Source organism: Balaenoptera ricei, chromosome 13 (assembly GCF_028023285.1).
Source record: "Balaenoptera ricei isolate mBalRic1 chromosome 13, mBalRic1.hap2, whole genome shotgun sequence".
Lineage (NCBI taxonomy): Eukaryota > Metazoa > Chordata > Mammalia > Artiodactyla > Balaenopteridae > Balaenoptera > Balaenoptera ricei.
The window spans coordinates 67,635,223-67,661,678 of NC_082651.1; the positions used below are offsets into that span (position 1 = coordinate 67,635,223).

Genomic DNA, 26,456 nt, shown 5'->3' on the forward strand with positions numbered 1-26,456 from the left:
TGGTGGCCCCCAGAACTTGGGTCTTCCCCGAGAAGGGTCTTGGGTCTGATCACTGAAGAGCAGGATAATAACTCCAGGGTTGTATAGAAGAGGATGGAAAAAAAGGAGAGAGTAGGAGAGGGAAGATGCCACCTGAGCCATTTTAAACCAACCACAGTGTTGAGTGAGGACCTTGACACCTAAACCCCACAGACAATGAATGAAGTCACATCACAACACTAGAAAATCAGTCCCATGAGGGAAGTGATTTTTAGCCCTCAAACAAAATCCCCAGGACTTCCCTGGTGGTGCAGTGGTTAAGAATCCACCTGCCAATGCAGGGGACACGGGTTCGATCTCTGGTCCGGGAAGATCCCACATGCCACGGAGCAACTAAGCCCGTGCGCCACAACTACTGAGCCCACGCTCTAGAGCCCGCACACCACAACTACTGAAGCCCGCGCACCTAGAGCCCGTGCTCTGCAACAAGAGAAGCCACTGCAATGAGAAGCCCGTGCACCACAACCAAGAGTAGCCCCTGCTCACCGCAACTACAGAAAGCCTGTGTGCAGCAACAAAGGTCCAACGCATCCAAAAATAAAAATAAATAAATACCTTAAAAATTTTTTTTAATAAAATAAAATAAAAAGATGTATCAAAAAAAGTGTAAATAAAAAAATATATATGTTAAAAAAAAAACCCTAACTTCACGATCAGCCTTCCTGGATCCTCCCTGGTAACCCCCTACCCAGCCCTTATAACACACATTAGGAGAGAAGCCTGTAGCCTCTAATTTCACCTCATGCCTGGCCTCTGGGTGAGTACGTTGCAGTAACACATGTGGGTATGTATACAGATAGCTAATAGTGACTAGCCATACAGTAATTAGTTTAGAAAGTGTTTTTATTGTAAAGGAGAGGAAAACTCTTTGATACAATATTCAGAAGCTGTGCCTTTCCTGCCGTGTCAAATCCCAAGGCTGCCAGTAGAATGACACCAACCACAGCAGTGGCAGATAAAAGGCTCTTAGCACAGCCAGCTTCTTCAGCAGAATGTACACTGGCTGAGGCTCCCACACAGTATTTCCAGTCTCCAGACAAGCCTGTGCTCTAGCAAACAGCAAAGAAATAGAGCTACGAAACCATGCCTACTAAGCAATGTATTCTAAGTCTAACCTTGGGAAATTAGAGAAACTAAGAGTTCCTAGGCTGCAGGCCCTAAGAAGAAAGGGAGTAGCTGGTATGGAACCACATGGGACTGAAAATGGTTTGGAACAAGAGGAGGACCAGAAGGAAGATACTGCCTGAAACCTGGGCTAGAACAGGGACTGGAACATTCCTTTCTCAATCCCTCATTGGGGAGGAACTGGAAATTAACATCAGACACATACCCTTATATTGTCTGAGATTGCAGTGCCCCGCTGTTTAGGAAACCATATACAGTTTATCTGTACTATAGGTTAGGTTTTCTCAACAAGTCCCTTCTGCTACCATTACTAAGTTGTGAGTAAAGACCCCCTTTCCCCCAGACATGGTTTAGGAGACACAGGTGGGCCTGCCTAACCGTCTCAGGTGAAGACCCTAGGTCTGGAGTGGGAAGCTATGTCAGCAGCCACCAGCTCAGGGCAGAGGGCCAGGACCCGGCCCGCTCCCATCTGGGGTCCCCGGGCTGTGCCACACAACATGTGGGCCATAGGTTTTGTTTCTTCTCTTAAACTGGTCTTTCCTTGTTTCCAGAAAAAGATAAACACACCCTGAAAGCTCATCTACTGATCATTAAAGGGGAAAAAAGAGACTCAAAGGATCCTGATCTCCATTTTGCAAATGGCCAGAAAGGTATCAGTTGAAATGAATAATTATTTCTGGTTTAGAGGGGAGGCTACGTTTCTCTGGCTTGTCCAGGCAGTTCCGGTGCTCTCAGGCCATGATAGCCTGGCCTGGAAAAGCTGGACTCTTCTCCTCCCTGCCCCGTGTCCCGAGGAAGATCAGGGTCCCACACCTCAGAGTACTACCAGCGTTGGCTTCTAAATGCATGACAGATGCCATCCAGACCTCTCCTGGTGGCCCTTGCAGGGCAGTGAGGACTCTGAAAGGCCCCCAGCCGAACCCTGGCCTCTGGCAACATCCTCTCCTCTTGGCCCCAAAGAGCAGAAGGGCAGCCGAGGGGAAGCAGAAACGAACCGTCGGTTTTTCTGCAACTGCTTTGATTTTTTGTTTTTCCAAGAAGAAAACACTCAGCCCCGATCCCGGGGGAAGCAGGGAGGACAGAAGTGAAGGCTATTTCTGAGCCTTCTACCTCCCCCAAAGGAAGGGTGGGAACAGTGCAAAGAGTCCAGCCCTGGCTTCCTGGAATCAAGCATGTGGGCAGCCTTTTGCAGTTTGCAACTATGCTTCAATCACTTTATCTCCTTTGGGGGCCTTGCAGTAACCCTGGTAGGTGAGAGTGGAAAGGAGTTGTTATCCTCACTTGGCTAGTGAGGAAATCAAGGCTCTGGGGTGGTAACTAACTTCTGAGAAAGAGATGAAGTTCGAATCCAAAGGCAGGTCCTCTGCTTGCAAAGCTCCTGCCTCATCCACCACCTGAGTGTGCCTCTCTGGACTCTGCCCCTTCCACACCCCTGTTCCCAGGCCCTGAAGGCCAGCATCCCGGAAAAGACCTCACTTAGAGAGAAAAGAATCAATTCCCTGTTCCAGCCCTGCCGCCATCTGGCTGTGCAGCCTTGGACACATCCCTGAGCCCTCTGGGCCCCAGTTTCTTCATCTGCAAGTGGTGATAACAGTCCTCTCCTTGCCCACCTGAGAGGACGGAGATGAGAGGATTAAAAAACGTACCTATGTGAAATGGCTTTGCAAATTCTAGCATATTCTATCAATATGGGGCTGATGAGTATAACCTTCGTGATAGGAAAGAGCAGAAAGGCTCCTGGCTTCAAATTATCTCCCTCTCCTCCCTTAATGGGCAATCCAGCTTCCAGTGAGTCTCTTCTCATATTAAAGGGCAGATCCACCTGGGAAGGCACACACTGCTAACCATTATCAGTCATGAGTTTCGCGGAGTAACTGAGTTTATCAGCCATCCAGGGCTCGGGGGAAAGCTACAGCAGATGGTGTCCAGTGCCTACCTTGGTAAAAACCACATGGGAGATGGTCACAATGGTGTCTCCAGGCCTGGGGGGCTTTTTTTCAGTTCTGCACACTGAGGGTTCTGAGAAAGGGGCAGACTGAGAATAGGAAAGATCTCGCCTCCTCCTCAAATCCCCACCCCACTCACATACCCCACGCAGAGATGCCCAGGCAGGCCTCAGCCGGGGCAGGAAGTGTTCCTGGGACCAGGGCCCTCCTCCCTGACCACCCAGCCTCCAACAAACACACCCTATGGGGGTAGGGCAGTGTGTGACCCCTCAGACCCACCCTTCCACAGGAGCCCAGCTGGGAGCAAGGAGACTCAGCTTATCCCTCCAGGTGCTCCCATTCCTGTCCTCCACCTGCCCAGGGACACAAGCCAGACGGACTCATCCCTGTGCCCATTCTGGGCTGCACCTTTTTCTGCTGCAACTGTAGGGGGTGGCCCAGGCCTGCCAGAGACAGAAGCAGCAGAGGGCAGGGTTGGACACCCACCTGGGTCACTCTCCCCACCCCTTTCTGTGCCCCCGTCCCACCTCCAGGAAGCTCTCCTCGCTTCCCAAAGTCCCCAGTGCCTTCCTGCAGCCCTGGCTCTAGTGATCACAAGAGACTCATTATACCGAGGTCTTCTCAGCTTAATGTGGGACCTTCCCAACATCAATGTTCAGCCAAAAGGCGTGGGGTTCTAATGGTGGGATATCAGGCATCTTGAAAGTGGGGTGAGATGAAGTGATGGGAAAGAGGCCTTCCCACTCCCTGCACGTCCACTGGGTGTGACAACCTGCACCTGTTGTAAAATCAGCCCAGCCTGGTGGCCCCATCACCCGAGAACTGAGTGCTCTGCAGCCTATAAATGAACAAAACGTGGCCGAGCAAGAATGTGCCCGAAGGGTTGGGGGAGGGGGTGCCCCAGCTCCTTTAGATGTAGGGTGGATGTGGGCACCTTGTCAGATGGCCCCTCACTAATTCACAGCTCCTTTGCCCAGGATCATCCACTGAGACCCCACCGAGCCCCACCCATCTGAAAGAGGAAGAAATAAAAAAAGGCAAGGGTGAGGAAACCACTTTATAGCTCTTTAATAACTGTTTTGCTAGGTTCTGTTTATTCTGTTCAAAGTATGTTATAAAAATATTCTGTAATTAAGGAAAGAAAAAAAAACAGGAAAGTCCTTTTAAAAACAGGTTTGAGGTAAAGAACAGGTTGATCCTATCAGCTTGGGGAAAACACCTCCTGCAGAGACATCCATGAGTGTCTGTGTGCGCTCACTGGGAGAGGGCCGGTGATGGTGAGGCCAAGGGGACACAGAGCCCCGGGTCTGCTTCAGTGCTGGAGCAGGAAGACAGAGTGGCTCACACCAAGGTCAACCTACAACACAGCTTTTCTCCCTGGGGAACTGGTCTTCACAAGCACTTCACCCCACAGCTCATCCAGCCCTGCAAACGGAGCCTGGGTCAGTGACCCAAGCTGTCCTTTCAGCCTCTGCAGGAAACCCTCAGTCTTTCAGCTCCCACCGCTCTCTTCATGATGTCTGGGGATTCAAGGCGAGGGGAGGGGACTACTGATGTGAATTTGTGTTGATGGAAAAGCAGCCTAGTCCTGTGGTAGATTCTATTCTTATCTTCAACTCCTCTCTCTCCCTTCCTGAAAGAGGGTGATACATCCCTGCTCGTGGCCATGGGACTTGCAGCGACTTCTGTGGGAGGACCATCCTTTCCCACCCCACTGATATGGCCACCGTGTGACTCGCCTTGGCCAGTGGCACATGAGGGCAGATGACATGTGCCATGTCCAAGCAGATGCGTTAAGAAACCAGTGTTGGTTTCCACCAGCCACTTACTCTTTTCCCCTGCCCTGAGAAGGGCATGTCCCACATTGGGGTCCCAAACTAAGAAGACATGTGGGGCAGAGCCCAGCCAACTGCAGCCATTAACAAGTAATATGAATGCAAAATAAAATGCTATGTTTTAAGATGTGGAGATGCAGGCTGTTTGTTACTGAGGTCTTACCTAGCCATAGCTGACTGATACAAACCTTGTCTTCCTCCAAATCCTCCAAAGTAGTATCTCTGGTCCACTTGCATAAAGTCCATGGCCAGAGAATCCCACTCTGCTTTCTTTGTCTCAGGTAGGGTCCTCACCTCACCCATGATCCCCTAAGGTCCAACTGTGACTCTCATCTGATGCCCAGCACAGGTGGTCTGCCCTGTGACCCTCAGCTATAGGGCACTTTACTCTTGTTGCCACAACCCCTCTGGTAAGCTTCCCAGTCACACTCTCAGCTAATTTCCAGGCTCCTTTGGGCTCGCGTGGACACTTCCAGAGCCCATGCACACAGCACAGACACCAAGGCAGCTGGAGAAAGCTGACCTCGGGCCCTCCCTCTGTCTAACCACACTGTGCCTCCACATTTACTCTGATGTGGCCACCCACAACTTGGTGCAGGGGGAAGACCTCCTTTAACACCCCATGAGGCAGAGTAATGCCCCTCTACCCTCAGCATCCCCTAAGCCAGACCTGAATTGGGCCAGGGTAGAAGAAAGCAGAGCACACACTTCTCACCGCCGCCCCCCCCAACACACACACACACTCTTACAAAGATTCCTCCATAATCCCTGGGCTTGGAAGGAGGGGCTCTCCACTTCCTCTTTGTCCTCACCTGAGCCTTCCCCACCTGGGGAGAGGTAAAGTCTGTTATCTAATCCACCAAGCCTGACCTGAATATGCTAAAGGAGGATCTGTTAGCCATCCCTCTGTTTCCACAAAGCCCGGATTTCCACCCCATTGTTTCAATAATGAGGTCAAGAAAGTCAGCTTGAGCCCCAAAGATGACCGTTTCTCCCACCCCTTCCCTGTGGCAATGTCTGATGGCTCATCTTCTGAGGTGAAAGATGCAAGAAAATATGACTGAAAGGGTGATATTTAAAAGAGATCAGTTTTTGTACTATGTGTTTTAACCAAAAAAAATTTTTTTTTAAGAAATCAGTTCAAACTCAATATATTTTGCCAATTACGTTTCCCCCTTACATCACCTAGACCCATTAGCAGAGGAGATAAGAAGTAAGGTCAGTATCTAAATATCCACTTCTCTTAAATGTTACTCCTTGTGGTATTCCTGTTTTCTCCTTCTTTGGGATTCTTAGAGCTATCACTATCTACATTCTTCTGAGGAAGTGTCCACTGCATAGACACTTCACCACCAGCCAGCCTGCTGGGTTAGCACTTAAGAGTGGCCCATGGGCTTCCCTGGTGGCGCAGTGGTTGAGAATCTGCCTGCCAATGCAGGGGACACGGGTTCGAGCCCTGGTCTGGGAAGATCCCACATGCCGCGGAGCAACTGGGCCCGTGAGCCACAATTACTGAGCCTGCGCGTCTGGAGCCTGTGCTCCGCAAGAAGAGAGGCCGCGATAGTGAGAGGCCCGCGCACCGCGATGAAGAGTGGCCCCCGCTTGCCACAACTAGAGAAAGCCCTCGCACAGAAACGAAGACCCAACACAGCCATAAATAAATAAAATAAAAATTAAAAAAAAAAAAAAAAGAATTCTCTAAAAAAAAAAAGAAGAGTGGCCCTATCCATCTCATGTGACTCTCTGGCCCCAGACCCCAATAAAATCCCCTAGAGTCTCCTTGCCACAGACACATGGAACTCAAGAGACTTGACAGATACACTAATATGCTCGGTGTCATTCAGGAATTGGGTTGGCTGCATTGAACAGAAAACCCAAATAACAGTGGCTTAAACAAAATAGGGCTCATTTTTCTCTCACATAATGAGAAGATCAAAGGTTGGAAATTCAGGACAGTCTAGCATCCCCACGATGTTGTCCAGGTCCCAGGCTCATTCCAGCTTTCTCCTCTGCTACCGTAGGGTGTGACTTTTACATTAATGATTACAAAATGGTTGCTGGAGTCACTACCATCACACCCACCCTCCAGGCAAGAGGGAGGGTCAAGGGCTCTTGTGTGCACACTGGCTGAATGTCCCCCACCTTTAAAGGAGATTTCATGGAAGCCCAATCCAACTTCTGCTTCTATCTCATTGTTCAGCACTGCATACATGGCTACCCCTAGCTTCAAATGATGCTGAAAAATGTAGTATTTTAGCTGGGCTAATTGCCAACTCCTCAAAGAGTCCAGATGCTATATAGTAAGGAAGAGGAGGAAAGGGGAGAGTTGGTCAGGAACTGGCAGCCCCTGTCACTCATTCCGAATACCAATGTTCCATTGAGAGCTCCTGAGGCTGGCGTATCATTTGCGTCTCCTTTCTGCCCCCTTAGATGATAAACCTCTTTGGAAACAGAGACTAAATGTTATTCTTTTTTGGTATTTTCCCTTCCCCCACTCCAACCTTTCAATCCTATTGTCCCAGCTCAATAAATGCAAATTTTTAAAAAGAAAAAGAAATGACTCACTATTAACTATATACACCTTGTGGCATTTCCCATTACTTACTTGAATCACTATTCTTTCGTCATTTTACATTTCCTAAGTGTATGTAGTAACTCCTTAACTCAGTTGTAAACTCCTAAGAGTGGGGAAGTGCCCCAATCCATTGACCTTCGTGCCAGGAGTGCTTTCAAGGACTGTGAGACTATAGGACCAGGGTTTTAGTGGTTATCAGTAACCACAACAATAGTAATTTGATCTCTTTGTGATGCTTCAGAGTTTACACAAGCTCTTTCGGCCACACTATCTCATAGGTCTTTTACATAACTCTTTTAAGTGAGTAGGGTTGCTGTAATTATGCCTTCTTTACAGATGATGAAACGGAGGCTAAGTGAAGGTACACGACTTGCCCAAGAGCATGCAGTGAGTATTTAGTCTAGAACTTAAGTGGAGGTCTTTTGACTTCAAGTCTGGCACTCTTCCATCAAACTTTTGGCCTTAATTCCCTCACTTTCAAAATGAAGAAATTAATTTAAGTGATTTCTCATACACTGCTGTCCAACAGAAATAGAATGTGTGCCACATATGTAATTTTACACTTTCTAGTATTTTTTTTAAAGTAAAAAGCAATGGGGACTTCCCTGGTTGTCCAGTGGTTAAGACTCTATGCTTCCACTGCAGGGAGCACGGGTTCAATCCCTGGTTGGGGAACTAAGATCCCACATGCTGCAAGGTGGGGCCAAAAAAAAAAAGTAAAAAGAAATGATGAAATTAATTTTAATAATAAAACTTTAATCCCAAATATTATAATTTCAATATGAAATCATGATAAAATTATTTACTAGATATTTTACATTCCTTTTTTTTTTTTTTTTTTTTTCCTTTTTTTTTTTTTAGTCTTTGAAATTCAGTGTGTTTATTATACTTTCAGCACATCTCAGTTTAGACTAAGCACATTTCAGGTGCTCAAAAGCCACACATGTCCAGTGGCCACCGTGTTGGAAAGTTCAGCTTTAATATTTGAAGGGTAAATTTAAAATTAAGCTCTGAAATTTCATATTTCATTACCAATAATTTTATAATTATTTTCTATACATTCTTGCCATAAAGAACTGTGTCTCCGGCAAACATGGGGGGGTGGGGGGGAGAACCTCTCTGCTTAGATCCATCACAAAGCACCACTGCCATCTGGTGGCAGCCTCCTGAATTGCAAGCAAATTCCCCAAGACAACGAAATAGTTAATTCAGGTTCTAGGAATGTGCTTTTCAAAGCATGTTCTACTGACCGAATATGATTTACCATGGAAGCTTCTTAAAAATGTACATTGCTGGACCCCACTGACTCAGAATCTCCAGGACAGATCCCAAACACCATATGCATACTGAAATTTGAGAATCGTTGATCTAAAGAACATGCCTACTTAATGCAACCATAGAAAATTCAGTGGCAACAAATGTCAGAGAGGGAGCTCATTTTTCCATGATGCTGCTCTTATATTTTGAAGACCACTGCTTTCCCTTTGTAGTCTGCTGGGTTCTAAGGAGTTGTGTTGTTGTTTCTAAACAGAAAAAACACCCTACTCACCCAACACACACAGAAAGTTGATAAGAATCCATAATCTAATCACGTTAAAAAGACTTAAGGAAAGAGGTTTATATACCATCCCCCTCTCATGCAACCCTGTTAATATATATATATATATATATATATATATATATAGCTCAAGGCTGCACACAAGCCAGCCTCTGCCTCTCCTCCTGCCCCTGCTCTGCTCACACCCTGTGATCCAGCTCAAGGCCCTCCCCTGCCTGAGACTTTGTAAATGCTGTTCCCTCTATTTGGAACAGCATTTCCCCATCCCCCAGTCTCAATGACCCCTCAGGATGCAGCCTGGGTGGGCATCACCTACTGAGAAGCCCCCCAAGCCCCGGGCTAAGTGCCCCCCACTTTTCCTCCCAAAGTTTCCTGCACAGTCATTGTCTGCAGTGTTTGACTTCCCCACAGAACTGTCAGCTCCTAGAGGGTGACGGCATGTTTCTTTTCTCTGTATCTCTACAACTAGCAAAAACTCTGCCACAAAGCAGCATTTAAAAATATTTGCCAAGTAAATAAATGTTTTCTATGGCAACAAGTAGTTAGTCTGATTTTTAAAATAATAACCGTGGTGCTAATGTGTCTGGAAGAGACTAACAAGGTGGCCCTCCCTCAGTAAATGCATTTCACAGGCATCTTCTGAAGGCATCATGGTGATCAGTGACCACAGTGGACCTTGGGGCCTGTAACTAACTGAGCAGGAGACTGTGTTTGGGGGGGTGGAGGTGGACACCCATGAGGCAGTGAGACAGGGAGGGGCGTGGGGAGAGGGCAAGAACAGAGTAACCTGGGAATGTCCTCACCACCTCCCAGGAAGGGAGCCATTTCCCCAGAGGACAGAGGCCTGTCACATCTCGCCCAGTTAATCTGACAGAAGCCAGCTGCAGCGCTGGCTGGGCCTGCCCCTGCAAAGGCGTGCTCAGGCTGGGAACCACAGACCGCTGTTTGCCCCCAGGGACAGGGGCACAGAGAGAGGGTAATTGACTTGTCTCCCAAATTTATTTATTAATTCCTAGCTGCACCATTTGATGTGGTTTCCAAGAGGCATGCCGTTGAAATCTGCCCCCTCCCTCTGCCTCCCCACCCCCTCCCCCCAAACCTCACTAAGCTTTCGATGCATCATCCCCCAGGCAGGTGGGTGAGGCTCAAAGCCAGCCCCACAGGGAAGACTGCGTGCAGGCAGGGGGCTGGAAAGGGTGTCCACTGTGCAGAGGGGCTCACAGCCCCCAGCTCAGGCTTATGAGCAGGTTTGAGAAGCCGGTAGGACAGCATGCTCAGGAGGCCTGGGTGGGACGAGGTAGGGTACACATCGGGACAAGTCTTACTTTTCTGCTTCAACTTCCCAGCTACGAAAAGGAGAAAATGGGGACTGCTGATGGCCCTTCATAAGGCTGTACGAGAAGATCGAATGTGACAAGAACAGGAAGGTGATGTGACAAGTAAAGGGCACCCACAGCTGACGGGAACTCAAACGTGGTGGGCATTCCGAATGGACAATGGTGTGGGTCTCCAAGAGCCAGGTTTAAGCCACTACGATGTTCTACTTTATGCTTTCCCAATTTTCCATGTTTCCTACAATTAGTGTAAATGAGGTTTATGACCAGGGAAACACCAGAATAAACAAAAGATGGGAAGTTTTACCTGCCCAATACAGTTCTGCCTCTCGGCACTGGCTTCCGCTGAAAAGTTCAGCAGGCAGATTGCATCCCTGCCCCACGTTCTCAGCCCCACTTCCACACGGACAGGCTCGAAGCCCGGGATCCACCCCTTTCCTTTACTCCCCCAGCAAAAACTCACTCGCACAAGGCCAGTGTATATGGAGCAAACCCCACTGAAGGTCGGGGTGGTGGAGGGCTTCACAACCCTCTGTGGCTCTGTAAAGGCCTCCCAGCCTTTATATTTTCTAGTCTCATCCCCTCAAGCCCACCTCCATAGAAATGAATTCTTTTCACTTCATTTCACAGACTTTTTTTTTTCCCCTCCATCCCAACCCTGCTCCCTGCTTCTCTTTCCACTGCAAAGATCCACCCTCCTGCTTGGTGGAACCCTGGGCTGGGCCCCTTCCCCGAGGCCCTGCCCCTCAGCTCCATGGAAACATTAGCAGAAGCTCTGAAATCTGTCAGCCGTTTTCTCTCCCTCCTTCCCCCACCCGCTCACACACACCCACACGCTCCGCTCCGGGCTCTACAAGCCACTCCTAGAAAGGAAGAGTTCCAGTCAACTCCCAGTCCTGGACGTTCCAGGGCCCAGACCAAGGAATCCTTTCTCTTTGCATTCTCCTCAGGTGCAAACTCTTAGGGACACCAAAAAAGTCAGTAGGCAAGACAAAACATATTTTAATGCAATACTTTCAAAAACCAAAACTAATGCAAAATATCCATGATGGATGAATGAAATACCAGATTTTTCAATAAAGACAGGATCCATATTACTGATTTTTCCTTTTGCCTCAGGCTCCAACACAGTGGAGCCCAGCACTGCGTTGACTGTACGTCGAGATGAGACCGTCGCAAACAGAAAGGTACTCCTCAAAGGGGCCAAGAGGATGACAGAACACACAGCTCAGAGCAGATTTAAGGAGACTCTGCAACCAGCCAGATGATGAGTTTTGCAGAGGCTGGAGCAGTCTGTGCAGCAACACCCATGAAGGAAAAGAGCCCCCAGAGCAGCTAGAACCTGAAAAGGCCAGCTGGCCAGACGAGGGCTACACCCTCCAGCTTCCTGGGAAGGGAGAGGCAGAGGGGTAAAGGGACAGACATGAGGCTGAGGAAGGGGACAGGGAAGGAGAGAAGCAGGAAGCAGGGCAGAACCTCCTCTTTCCTCCCTGCAGTACCCAAGCCTGCTCAGGCCTGCCTGCATAACTCGGGCTGGGCTGGGCCTGATAAGACACTAAGTGCTCCTGTCAAACACCAGGGCCACCTCCATATCCCCCAGGGCCACCAGGACGCCTCCAGGAAAGAACACCTGGCTCTGGAGACCCCTTTACAGAAGGGGTGGGCACCAGAGGCTGGGCAGGCCATGAGTCCAGGGGACCCTGACCTAGGAGCCCATGTGGTAGGCCAGGGCCCAGGAGTGTAGGAGCCTCAGGGTCCTGCATGCACAGGGATCCCATCATCATGCCTGCCAGAGAGGTTCACTTTTTCCAGCTCGGAAAAAAATTCACACCAGCTCATGACTCTGCCTCTTGAAGACTGAACTCATCTTCGTCTCCAGAAGGGAAGCCTGTGTCTGCTCAGCCAGACCACAGAAGAGAGTGGACTCCTGCCCCCATCACCCCAGGACCTTCCCAAGGACAGGAGCTGCCCCAAGCCCCAGGCTAGGGCCAGTTTCCAGGATGTTCTCGCTGCTTTACCTCGCAATTATAGGAAGCACTGAGGCTCAGAATGGCTGAAGGAGGCCGTAGTTCCAGCCTGCAGAGGCAGGGGAACAGAGGGGAGGGACAGAGTGGAGTCACGGCCCCAGCCCGACCGCGCCATCAAGCCTGCGTCAAGCCTGGGGGGTGGGGTAGGGACAGCTGAGCCAGCGTCCACCCGCTGAGGAGCCCAGGCAGCCCTGCCCAGGTGACGCAGTGAGGACAGTTCCAGCTGCTGCTTCTGGAGCGCTGTCTGCCCCAGGGGTCTGGGCTGTGCCTACATTCACACTTATTCACTCAACAAACATAGGTACCCACTGTGTGCTAGGCACCGGGCCCACGCAGGCTAGGCTGTGTGTGCACTCATGCTGAGTTGTACACATGCAAACTCAGGCTGGACGGTGCCCCACACCCCCTCTAGTGACTGGATGGAGCTCACACTCATGTCCACGCCCAGCCTGGGCCACACTGACATTCACGTGGCCGTGTTCATGCTCAAGGGCTCCCCTGGACTTTCCTCTGACCCCCTGGGGTGACACCTGTCCCCAGCGACAGAGGCCACTTTTCGGTTCCAGGTGGATGAGACAGCCAGAGGCCCGTTGCAGGGGTCAGGACAACAATGGGCAGGGTGGTGAAGGAGGGGCTGGGGCCTGGGTTAGGTCGGGGCCTGGCCTCTGTCTCCCAGGCCCATTTGGTTCAGTTGGCCGGCTGGGGAGGACAGGCTGACAGTGTTCTCTGGTCAGGGGAATCCAAACACAGCAACAAGACCTGAAGAGTGTCCAAGAGTCACAAAATGTGAAGTAGAGTTAGTTCTGCCACCTTTGACCCCACTCATCCGCAGGCTTCGTCATCCCGAACACCCACTGCCTCCACTCTCCTCTGCTCTCGCAGCCTCCATCCCCACCTACCGTGTGACCTGACCATCTGGCCAGTCTTTCAGCAGGTCACTGTCTGCCTCAAGAATCTTCAATAGCTCCCCACTGCCTAAGGATGAACTCTGGCTGGCATTCAAAGCCCTCTGTGGACAGGAGTTTTAACTCCCTCTTCTCTCTTCCCAGACTCCCTCTGGACCAGTGTCAGCACTTTCGCACCATAAAGGCCTTGCCCTTTCCTATCTCTGCCTCTTTTGCAAAGCCCTCTCCTCTTCCTGAAATGACCTCTTTCCCTCTACATCCTCCCCACCCTTCACAGCCCAGGTAAGCCCGCACCCCGAGAAGACCTCCCTGATGACCACAGTCCCCAGGGACCACTCCTCTGCCGCTTCTGTGTACCATATGCTACCCCCCAAGCACTGCAGGCCTCCCTCACCCTTAGCCCACTCTAGCCACACAAGTCTGTGTGACTGACCGCCCCTGGAAGGTGTGTCCCTGGCCAGCCAAGCTCCCTCCCCCAAGGGCAGCCACTGCGGCCGGTGCTCTGCTCTCCCAGTCCGGCCACGGCCTGCTCTGCTGGGCAGGAACCTGCACACATTCCTTCAGAATTAAACAAGGTCTTGCTGGCTCCAGGCTCCCCAGCATGACATTGATCCTGTTTGCTTTTGGAAGTAGCTTTTTGCCCTCCCCAGGCAGTGAGGCCTGCTGGGTTCCAAAGGAAAGTTCTCTGGTCTCCAGGGGCAGAGAGCTCAACGGCCACAGGGGAGGGTGAAGGGTTACAATGGAAACCTGAGTCAAGACCTAAGACTCAACCCTCAGCCAGCTAGTGCCTGGTGTACATCCTACCATTCATCTGGAGAGCACACACGCGTGCAGACACACACAGATGCACACACAAACACACAGGTGAGCAAGCACATGGTCTCAGACACAGGCATACATATCACCATACACCCACACACACAAACATGCACGTATGTACACATATGCACAGACAGGAGTACATGTGTAAACACAGAGAGACGTGTGCACACAAACACACAAGTAAATGCAGACCTGCACAGACACACGCATACACAAGCACACACACACATACACACACACACGCGCACACACACCACACACCCTGCTGCTGGTGGGCTGGGTGGTCCAGCCACCTCTGATGGGGCTGAATCTCCGGCAAAAAGCCCATCCCTCCTCTCCCCAGAGCAGGTCAGGAAGGGCCAAGACCTGATTTGAAGCATGGCCAGATCATTTCTCACAGCTCATCTTCAAACAGCCTCAGCCCCAAGAGATAGCACACTTTTCAGCAGAGGCAAAATACAAGCGTTCCAATCATCCTGCCCCCACCTGTGTAGGGACAGAAACAGACCCTACAGGGAGGGAGAGAAGGAGTGGACAGACCACATGCCACACATCTCTGGGCTTCTGGAACACGGCGGCCGCAGCGGCCCACGTCTGCCCATTGGATAGCAACATGGGAAGGGCCTCACTGTCCCCTCGGAAAGGTCTGCTCAGTACTTGGGTGCTGTCTGCCTGCCAGTCTTGGAACTGAGAACGCGGGGGTCCTGCCTTCTGGAACAGCGGGAGGGGGAAGAAGCAGAGGAGAAGTTGGGGGGAGTGCTCATCCACGATCCCACAGCCCAGCAGGGCCAGCCAGTGGCCAGGGCACCAGGCAAGTAGCTGCAGGGCAGCAGTGACACGTGTAGTACAGGCTCTGATGGTGCAGAGCCCAGCAAACAGCCGCACTCTCAGCTGGGGAGTCACACGGGCCTGGGTCCCAATGTCGCTCTGCCGATAACTGGACGTGGCACTTGGGGCAGGCCACCTGACCTCGGTCTGTGTTTGCACGTTTGTGAAATGAGGATGATAGTATCCACCTTACAGGGTGGCTGTGGGATGGAGCGTGGCGGGCTAGGGGAGAGAGTGCAGCACAAGCATTGGTTTGAACCGCAATTTGATTGAGTCAGACCTTTGGCATTTGGGGAGCCAAGACTTAGGAGTTGAAAACTCAACCTGGAGAGAATGCAGGGGAGTGGTGGTCTCTCTGTCTCCGGGATATGGACCCTAAACAATTCGTGCACTTCTCTGGGAGAATCTGAGGTGGCTGAGAAGCTTCACCCCCTCTACTCTCCCCACCACAAGCTTAGTTCTCAGAAGCCCCCAAGGGTCTCTCACAGGGGAAGCCGGCAGAGAGGAGGACAGGCAAGCCATGAGGACACCGCTGTGCTCCTAGCTCACAGAGCTCACCCGAGGGCTGCAGGTCCCCTTTCCTCAGCCCCCAGACAGCCGCCCTGGCCTCCACTGGCCCCCACTGGCGCCTCTATGACTCTGGGCTTCCCTTGACTCCTTTCCCTCTTCCTTCTCTTCTCGCAACCTCCCCTGCAAAAGCCAGCCCCTGAATGGGGATATCGGGAACCAGATGCCCTGTGCACAAGGCAATGAGATGTGCAACGAGATAGAGCTTTCTAGCAGAGGTGGGTGGGCTTCAGAAGCCCCTGGGGCAGTGAGGAGGATCGTGTGGTCATGCCAGCTTTGGCCACCAGGCTCCCAGACAGTTCCTGGATGGTCAGAACAGAGATAATTCAAGACCACCACTCATATTTCCCTCTATAGATTGGAGAGGCTTTGAAAGTAGATTCTATCAATGTTAGAAGGAATATGGTCATTACAAGACCAAGAGAAGCCATAGCCACATGACCAGCCCAGTCTAAAAGGTTGTTGGAGTCACATGACCTGCCCCCCCTCCCCTTCAACTTAATCCATGAAAGTGTGACAATCACATGACTTGGCTCAGACTCAGTCAATATGGTTAACCGGGCTTCCCCGGTGGCGCAGTGGTTAAGAGTCCACCTGCCAATGCAGGGGACACAGGTTCGAGCCCTGGTCTGGGAAGATCCCACATGCCGCGGAGCAACCAAGCCCTTGCGCCACAACTACTGAGCCTGCGCTCTAGGGCCTGTGAGCCACAACTACTGAGCCCGAGTGCCACAACTACTGAAGCCTGCGTGCCTAGAGCCTGTGCTCTGCAACAAGAGAAGCCACTGCAATGAGAAGCTCACGCGCACCGCAACAAAGAGTAGCCCCCGCTCGCCGCAACTAGAGAAAGCCCGCACGCAGCAACGAAGACCCAACGCAGCCAAAATTTTTTAAATTTTTAAAAAAAGAGGTGACTAAGTGAAAATGAGGCTCTTAGGGTGAGCCCTAATCCTATCTGACTGGTGTCATTATAAGAGGAGATCTGGACACACAGAGGGACACCAGGGGTGCCTGCACAGAGTAAAGGCCGTGGGAAGAGGCCACAAGAGGGATGGCCACCTGCAAGACAAGGAGAGAGGCCTCAAAGGAAACATAACCTGTTGACACCTTGCTCTTGGACTTCTAGCCTCCAGAGCCATGAAAAAATACATTTCCGTTGTTTAAGCCACCCGGTCAGTGGTATTTTGTTATGGCAACCTGAGCTAACACATCCTCTTCCTTAGTTACTGTAACCATCCCATTGCCTCATCCCCAAGATAGAATCAGGGCTTCCCTCAAAATAAACCCCTTGGGATGGGGAACCATCGAATGGCCCTGATAATGCAGACTAACACACCCTTGATCTGTACACAGAAGATCCCACCTTCACCTTGGACAAGCCCTCGGGTGGATTCCCCACCATAGGCTACAGTCCTTCAACAACCGCAGTACAGGGTGATGTGGAAATGCCACCCACCCAACACCAAACAAAGGCACTGAGGAGGATCTGCCCCGTGGCCCTGTGTAGAGAACTCAGGCTGCCCCCTGCCCCCATGAGGCGGGCCACGCACAAAGCCCTCTGTTCACGTGGCACCCAAGCCCCCATGATGAGAGAAGAGGCCTGGGGAGATTGGGGCTTAGGGAAGCCACGTCCACCTCCCCTCCAGCCACACAGGGAAAGTGTCCTGGAGAAGAGAGGGGTCACAGTCTCCATGGAGGGAGGGTGTTGGAGGCTCTGCAGCAGCCATCAGGGTCGACTTCTCCCCTGGCAGGCCCAGGACCCATGATTCTTTTAGGGGCCCCCCAAAATGTTTTCATTTCTTTTAAAATCAGAAATTAAAAAAATATATAATAATAATGAATATATAATAATGAATCCAGTCCTGATTATATTCACCTTTATACCAGCACAGTCTGAATATTATTTATTTAGAATAAAGCATAATTTAAGATATTTTTTTATGGAGGAAGAATCCCACAAAAGCAAAAGAGCTCTGGGTGCGGCGGGTGTTGAGTGCTGGGGTCTGGACAAGCGTGGAGGCTTGCTGCCTCTCTCCTCCTCCTTTTCTATTGTTCCTGTAACAAGTCACTATACACTTAGTGACTTAAAGCCACACAGATTTATTATTTTACAGGTCTGGAGGTCAGAAGTCCAAAACGCATTTCACGGGGCTAAAATCAAGGTGTTGGCAAGAATGTGCTCCTTCTGGAGACTCTCGGGAGAACCTGTCTCGTTGCCTCTTCCAGCTTCTAGAGGCTGCCGCCACTGCTTGATTCCAAGACCTCTTCCTCCACCTTCCAAACCAGCAAAGGTGGGCTGAGTCCTCACATGTACCCACTCTGACTCTGAATTTCCTGCACCCTCTTACACTTATGAAGACCCTATAATCACATTAGGCCCCCCCAGATAGTCCGGAATGATCCTCCATCTCAAGATCCTTAACTTAATCACCTCTGCAATGTAAGGTGACATATTCACAGGTTCCAAGGAGTAGGACATAGACATCTTTGAGAGCCATGATTGTGCCTACCGTAGTCTTTATAGCAAGACAATCATAAAATATAATTTATAATACTCTTTTATGGAGGAAAGGGTCCACGGAAGCAGAATTACATAGATGCACAGAAGTCATCATGTGGCTTTGGGAGCTCTGGGTGCAGCGGGAGTCGGGGGTCGCGGTCTGAACTAGTGTGGGGACTTGCTGCTTCTGTCCTTCTCAAGGGTCTAAAATGTAAGCCCATCAGGACAGGCTGCCCCGAGCAGGTCCCAGAACCTCACTCCCCTTACCCCAAAGCTGATACAACAACATCCATCCTCACATCCACGTGGCCAAACCCACCCTGGATGCCACTGGGCAAAGCAAGAGTGGTCAGCACAGAGAGGAGGGTGGGCCTCCAGCCAGGGTCACCACAGGGGCTCTGCCGGGGGCTGCGGCTGCACCGGTGTCTCCCCATGCACTGGAGAAGGGCTTGCCAGCACGTCCCGGTCAAAGACCCTGTCCATGTGGAGCACACAGCTCCTTCCATCCAGGTTCGAATCAGCCTGCCTGGCTGCACTCAGCTGGTTGCAATTGCAGCCCCATTGGGCTGGGGTTTCACTTTAAAAATTGATTTATGGCAAACACAAGGGTGCCTGAAATCCACTCAAATTCCTCCTCCGTGAAGCAACAGTTCTGGGAGGGGAAGAAGGGCTCTGGCACCCTAACGTGGGGTGGGGGAGATGGAGGTGGGGAGCATCCACAGAGCTGGAGCTCCCTGCACAAGGAAGCATCCCCAGGGAGCAGAGCCACCCCTCAGCGGGCTGGGAGGAGGCTTCCTTGGAGAAATGATGTAGTCACGCAGTGGAATTCTACATAGCGTAGAAAATAATTGAGCCAGAGTCACACATGTCCCATGTCCACGTGCTGGAATCCCTAAACATATTTAGAGGCAAAAACTGATTGCACAAGAATACATATTAGAATGATATTATTTATACAGAGTTTCAAAGCATGCAAAACAATTCTGTAAATACTTCAAGAAAACATGCATATGTAGTAAAAAGTTAAAGAAATTTGTGATGCCAAATACTGGATAGTAATTACTTCTTGGGGAGGAGGGGAGTGCAGTGGAAGGGAGCTGTGTTTGGGAGGTGCTCATGGAGGCCTTCGACTGGATTTGTAATTGTATTTCTGAAACCGGTTTGTGGCTACATGAGTGTGCATTATATCACTATTCATTCTGGTATTTTCAGGAGAATGAGGCCTGAAGAGGGTGGAGGATGAAAGAAAAATGTCCAGTTTCACATCCACTATCCCCCAGATCCAAAGACCCAAGGAGCTTTCCCGATGACTCACCCTCACAGTTCAGCCTGGGTCCCTCGCGTCACTCCTCTGCCGCCCAGGGATGAGGGCGGGAGGGGCTGGTGAGGTACTCAGAAGAGACCCCTGGCTGCCCCGAAGCGGCGTGAGGGCACTCAGTGGGGGTGACAGCGAGCTCCTTGAAGCCCCCAGGGTGCTCGAGGCCGGCGTGAGGAAGTGCACCCCAGGACCCCTGCCTGAGGTTCCAGAGCCCCACTGTCGCCCTGTAAGCTGATTCTCCCAGACGGCCCAACCCTCACACCCTTAGGCCTTCCCGTCCCTCCACACAGGCCTCGTAGGAAAAGCGGGGGCCCCTGTAGCTGTTCTGGCCCAGAACCCAGGCCGGGGGCCGTAGCTGCAGCCGCAAAGCCCAAAGCTACCCAGAGGCCCCAGGATACGGCTGTCTCCTCCTCCTGCTCCTCCAAGAGCTCGGAAACCGGGCCTGGGCCTGCTCCTTCCTGCCTACAGCAGAGAACTGGCGACTCAGTGTGTCCTAGCTAAAGGCTCGCCCTCCGACATGCCAGCCTGGCCCGGCCCGGGGCCCAGCCGCTCCCTGTGATGTCGCCAAAGGGCTGCATTTTAAAACCTTCAACATTCAGAGACAGTGAAAGGACTTGGAAAAGTGGTCACTGTGGGGCAGTTCCGGGGGAGGGTGGGGCAGGGCAGGGCTGTAGAAGATGCTGGGCTGGGAGCCGGGCTCCAGCCTCCAGGCCCCAGCAGCCCTCAGCCTGCAGGCGCCCTCGCTCCCAGGATGAAGCCGCAGCAAGAGTGTTCCCTTGCCCCAGGGCTCTCCTGCCTGCCTTGTTCTCTGCTTGTGGCCTGCTCCCCGCTGCCAGGGAGCTGGTCTTGCTCATTTATTCAACGAAGACATGCTAAGCACCTACGATGTGCCTTGTGCCTTGCTGGACACTCGGGAGTCAGGGGTGAAGCAACAGTCCCATCCGTGCTCTGACAGATGCGTCAAATGGAGCTACGGCGGCAGCTGGCAGCAGTCATTGTCAGAGAACTTGGAGGCTGGATGGAGGCTACAGACCAACAAGACAGACCCATCTACAGACAAGGGACTAACTCCCAGGAGGTGACATCACTGCCCAAGGTCACAAGCTAATAAAGTGCAGAGCTGGGACCCAAGCCCTTTCCCTGTCACTAGGTGATCCCAGAAGCCTCAGTGACCCTGGAACCAACATGAGTGTCCCTCTCAAGTTTGGTGTGACTGCCGGGCTGTCCCTGGGGACTCAGACTGAGCCCAAGAACAGCTTCTGGGGACAAGACAGGGGCTCTGGGTCCTGCTTCCCCCTCCCCCCGGAGGCTACACAGGGGGTGAAGCAGAGGCCACAATCGCAATGCCCCATCTCAGGCCAAAAGCTGCCCCCTCCCCCTTCCTTACAACCTAGGAAAATGGGGCAAAACCTAGAGATGTCCAGCTGTTTCCCCCAAACCCATTGATTCTCCAGTATTCTCCCTCTCTGGAGGAGGTACCACATCCCCCTGTTGCACAAACCAGAACCCTGGAAGCCGTCCTTGACATCCATCTGTCACCTGCATGGATAAGGCCTCCTGACCCAGGATGGCCACTGCCTGCCCTCCCTGCCCAGGCTCCCCAGAGGGGCCTTCCACAGGACAACACTCAGCAAAAAAACAGGGGTCTGCATCCCTCCCTGGAGACCAAGCAAACCTACGCTACCCCAGGACAGTGTAGGCTAAACATCCGGCTCCCAGGAAACGGGCTGTGTCCAGCTTTTAATTTTATTTATTTATTTATTTATTTATTTTTGGCTGTGTTGGGTCTTCGTTTCTGTGCCAGGGCTTTCTCTAGTTGTGGCAAGCGGGGGCCACTCTTCATCGCGGTGTGCGGGCCTCTCACTATCGCGGCCTCTCTTGTTGCGGAGCACAGGCTCCAGACGCACAGCCTCAGTAGTTGTGGCTCACGGACCTAGTTGCTCCGCGGCATGTGGGATCTTCCCAGACCGGGGCTCGAACCCGTGTCTCCTGCATTGGCAGGCAGACTGTCAACCACTGCGCCACCAGGGAAGCCCTGTGTCCAGCTTTTAGCAAAGAGCGTGAGCCCTCACGGCACCTGATGGAGGGATTCCCCAGTTAGCTGAGGGCCGAGGGCCTGGACATCGCCATGTACATCCCCGAACAACCACCACACAAGCTCCCCGGCATTTCACACCAGCAGAGGGGCAACCGAGCCATGACTGGCCAGCAGACGTGTTTTGCTTGGCCCACACCATGTTTTAGGCTGGACTTGGTTGCCAACATGTAACATTAGGAGAGTCCACATAAAAGCCCAGATTTGAAAATAGAAGAACTGCCTTCACTGGGCTGGCATTCCAAAATTGTAACCCTTTCCTGCTGTGAAGGGGTCACCCCTGTGGACAAAGCATGTGCTCCTGGGAGCCTCAGGGCCACCCCTCCCCACTGCCCCCAACCCTGGGGCCCTCCCCTCCTCTCCTTACGTTACCTCCTGGGTCCCTGCGGGCAGTGGGGCTTGTGGATCCTCAGTTTAGGACCTGAGAACAATTTTGCTGATGGGAAAATATGGCTTTGTGATGCATATGTTCAGCGGGATGGCCCTTTCCCTGGCCTGCAGCGGCCAAGGTGGGAGGTGAGCACGCCGGATAGGGAAGAGAGCCTGGGTGGGGGGCAACCCCAAAGGCCACAGCGAGAAAGGACAGCCTTGCCACACAGCCTACAGTCAAGCAGGGAGGAGAGGCTGGTGAGCCCAACCGTCAGACAGCTGTGCTGGTTAGAGCCAGAAAGGCGATGGATGGTTGAACCTGGTGAGGGCTGTGAGCTGGTGCTTTTCTTCTTAGATTCTAAAGTAGGCCCCTTTCCAGAGTATACCCCTCGGTCCTTCTGCCCCCCACCCCCAGACTCAAAGCTCCCCACTTCTCCCTAGTCACAGGCCCACAGGAGAGGGAAGGAAGGGCTGGGACTTAAGACCCACGCGAGGCCTGAGCCTGCTCCAGAGATTTCCAAGACAGAGGTGGCTGGGAGGCTCACTTACCACCGAGGGACGGCCACCGGCCTAGGAACGAATTCAGCTGCAAGAAGGAGTTTAAAATCCCAGGCTGACCGGAAGGAGGGACGAAAGCAGAAGCAGGAGGAAGGGAGGGGCTCTGAGGGTGGGGGCCAAGGAAACACACACTCCCAGGGCACGAGGAAGGGGCAGAGAGGCCTACTCTGAGGACAGGGCATTCCACGGAGACCTTAAGATCAAAAGGGCAAATCCCAACTTTCCAAATGCCTCCCCACTGCCCTGCCCTCAAGTCTGTCCAAGTTGAATTGTTACTGGAAACCAGAGTACTGAGTTGATTGACATCCTTCTGGTCCTTGCCTTCCTCCTATGTGAATACACCCCTGCCGAGGGGAAGAGAGGGCCCCGAAGTCAGATTTGCTCAGGTCACAGGGAGACACAGGGATGACCGTGAACGTCACCTGGCCAGAGAAACCATGAGACAAATGGACGGCTTCCCCTGACCACCCCAATTCACAGTCAGGTTATGGATGCCAGACAAAATCACCACTGGAAAGCCCAGGTCCATAAAAACAAGTTTTCAGGCAGAGCACAATTGTACATTTCTCTCTGTTTATACAAATATCGACTGACGTATCATTCGACAGGCACCAGAGATTTAATGAAATCTTATTGGCGGAAAACTCAAGAGGGAAGAACTCCAATATTTTCCTGCAGATTGGGACAAAGCAGCCAAGATTTGGTCTGAGCTGTGAGAAGACATCTGTTTCGAGTAATGAATGTGAGGGTTCCTCGAGCACATGGTTTGGGAACCACTGTCCTAATTAACATGCCATTACTACTGCTGGGTCATTTAGGGGTGACATAAAAGACATCTGCCATCAGGGCCACCTCCTCCATGCCAGTTGGCCATGGGCATCCATGGATGTTTTCCCAGCAGTGGGAGGGGTCTACGTGGAGACTTCTGGACTCTCCTGCCCAACGCAGACTGGTTCATTGACTGGCCAGGGTCAGGGTGACAAACTATGGGATGAGATTGAGGACCACAGAGTCCACCGGGCCCTTCCCCAGCCCAAGTCAGCACCTCCTTTCCCTTCTGGCAGACCCCAAGCACTCAGCCTGACTCCTGACCCCCACCCTGGTGGGGACATGCCCCTCACATCCTCCCACCACTGTTTGGTTCCTTTTCCCAGGAATCTGCTTGTGCAGCAGGAAATGACTTCTCAAGCTCCCTCCTTTCTTACAGCGCCCCCCAAACAAGCCCACAGAGCATCCTTCTCACTCTGAAGGTTGACTGTCAATACTGAAGAAAAACAGAGTGGGAATGATAAAATTAACAACCACGGGGAAGGGATACCTAGGCCTTCCTCTGCAGCTTTATAGTTACAGCCCTTGGCTGGACAGGGTTAATGTTCCTTTTGCCCTGAAGCCAATCATCCTCCCTTTTAACCTTGGTCCTCCTCCCCTCCTTCCTCCATACTCCTCCTCCAGGCGTTTTAACTGCCAACAACTTACTTTCCCAACTTTGATTTATCTCTACCATAGGGAATGCAAAGTTACATCCAACCCCACCCCCAATACCTTTTAAAAAAGTAACCCAAACACACCGGGGCAGAACTCTTAGATTCAGGGGTAAACACTCAAAGCCACTCAGTCCCAGACAGACAGAGGCACAAAGACACACATCCATATACTCGGAGACAAAGCACGGGCCCACACACTCCCTCACACTCAGGACAGACCCACAGACATGGTCAGGCACACACACCAGAAGCCTGCCCTGCCCTGTGAGCCATTTGGAATATCTTTTGAGGAAAAACACTCTGTTCCAAAGAAGGCTCCTGACACGGCCTTTTTTTTTTTTTTTTTTCCCCAGAGCGGCTGGATAAATTGCTTTTGTGCAAAAATAAACACAAGTGAACTGCATTAGCTGAGTGAGTGACACATTAGTTACAGATGCGGGGCCTGTCAGAACATTGAGGGAACAGCTTTTATTGGGGAAGAGCTGAGAGACTCATAAATAACCAGTTGGCAATCTCGCATAAACATTTGTGCATTCACATAAACACCGCCTACCACAAACGCTGGCCTGGCTGCGTTTGAGAGCCCTCCCCCCCCACCCCCTCACCGTCCTCAGAGCAAAACCAGGCCGGAAGATGGGGGAAGGGTCACAGGCGCCTTTTCTCCAATAGTCCCAAGTCGGAGGGAGGGATCCCAGCTCTGCCCTAAAAGTCTGCCAGAGAATGAGGATCAAGGCCCAGCCACAATAAGACAAGAGGTCTGCTTTCTTCCATCTACATAGAAGAACAGGACAGAATAGGGGACGTTATTGCACTGGGGACTGCGTTATTAAATGAAGCCAAGTAAGGAATTTAAAAAGAAAATGCCTTGGAAATGACTCCCGGATGCAACTCCAGTGGTTCCCATTGGAATCATGGAGAAAGTGGAATGAGGGCAGCGCCACCCTTGCTCCAAGGACAAAGTCCACAGAAGTTGGCACCAGCCTCGTCCAACCATCAGGGCTTCCTCCCATTGGCTCTTGGGGATGCCCTTGCCTTGGGCCCTGGGGTTCTCTACTCTGAGTCGAACACCTCAGAGCCACATGGAGCTGATCCCTTAAGGAAGGCAAAGCAGGCCGTGTGAGCTGACAGGAGGCTGTCCCCTCTGCTTCTCCTGTGGTACCTTCATATGCCACACCTGCCGCAAGCAAAATCCACTCTCTAGAAAGCATCTGATATACTTATTTGCCCAGAGGTATGAGTAATTGTCAATGGCTGGGTGTTTCATTCTTACCCCTCTCCCTCCTCTCTGTCACAAATGCTTAAGGGACAAAGTATGAAGTGGTAGGATTTAAAGCATATGACTAACACTCAACATTTTTGTTAAATTTTTGAATCAGCCAAGAGGGGAGAAGAGTTGGGATCTTTTCAGGGAAGAGAAAGGAGAGAATGCTCACTGGCCCCAAGATCACATCACAATGATTAGCTCCAAAACCAGCTCCATCCTCCCACAGCTCAATAACTTTCCATTGGTCGTCCACTTCCCACCATATAAAAGGCCCAAATGCTTGGACTGAGTGGCCTTTTCCTTTATCCATCACATTTCTTGATCTACTCCCACTCCACCCTTCAACCTGGTTTCCCTCACTGCCCCTCAGACACCTTGGGGTCCAGCCCAACTGAATTCATTCCTCTCCTCTTCATCCACGCATTACAATTTTGCACTTTCCCTTACATCAATCCCTCTTCCAAGAAGGCCTTTTCCTTCCAGTTCTGGGGGTCTAGATCCAACCCATCCTTCCAGACTCAACTCAAAAGCTGCTTCATCTCTCCCTCCTTTGAACTCTGGGAGAACTTTTCGGTACCTTGTTGTTGACTTTCCTTCTTGTTCTAAGTTATTTGTACATCTGGCCCATCTCCCTGGAGACTTTTAAATCTCAGATCTGTGTCATATTAATTTCCCAGGCTTCCCTCCCTCCCAAACCCTAGCCAATGCCTGGGAAATGGTAGGTGTGTTGCATCCATGAAGGGTGATCATGATGGTGTCTGGATTCATGGTCATGATGGTGGTGGGGATGCGATGGTGGGTTGGAAGGAGGGAGATGGTAGGGGTGACAGAAACTAGCCAACAAATCTTCCTCTGGGCAGCCTCCCTTTGGGCTTTCATTTTGCAGTTCCACAACAAGCAGAGCTGTTGTTGCTTCGGAAGAGAAATTAAGATGCCAGGCAGGTACAGACAGCCAAGCACCATAGCTCTACTGAGTCAACCTCAGCTGTCTAGGCCTTTTCTTGCCATCAACAAATGGAATGCTTTATAAGAAGAGACAAAGCACAGCCCTAGATAGAAATATTGAAGGCTCTTTGGCCAGGACATCCCTCAGGAGAGAACACAGTGTAGTCATAATTTATTGCATTCAATATTTTTGCTTCCAATCTTATTTTTATAAACATTATTTCTTAGGCTGCAGCTTAAACACAGATGGAAAAGATTCCGGCTTTGTAATAAGAGAAGGTTTATGGCGCACCAGCCCACTGCTCTGTGTTTTTGTGTGGGTAAATGCAGATTATCATGTCCTTAGGTAGGGCAGGGAGATG

General features: G+C 51.4%; 1 long non-coding RNA gene across 5 annotated transcripts in view; it reads right to left on the reverse strand.

The window, feature by feature from the left end:
* The window catches only part of LOC132377305 (uncharacterized), a 189,647-nt gene that overhangs the window by 129,310 nt on the left and 33,881 nt on the right, over positions 1-26,456 (reverse strand). The gene's annotated exons all lie outside the window — the stretch shown is intronic.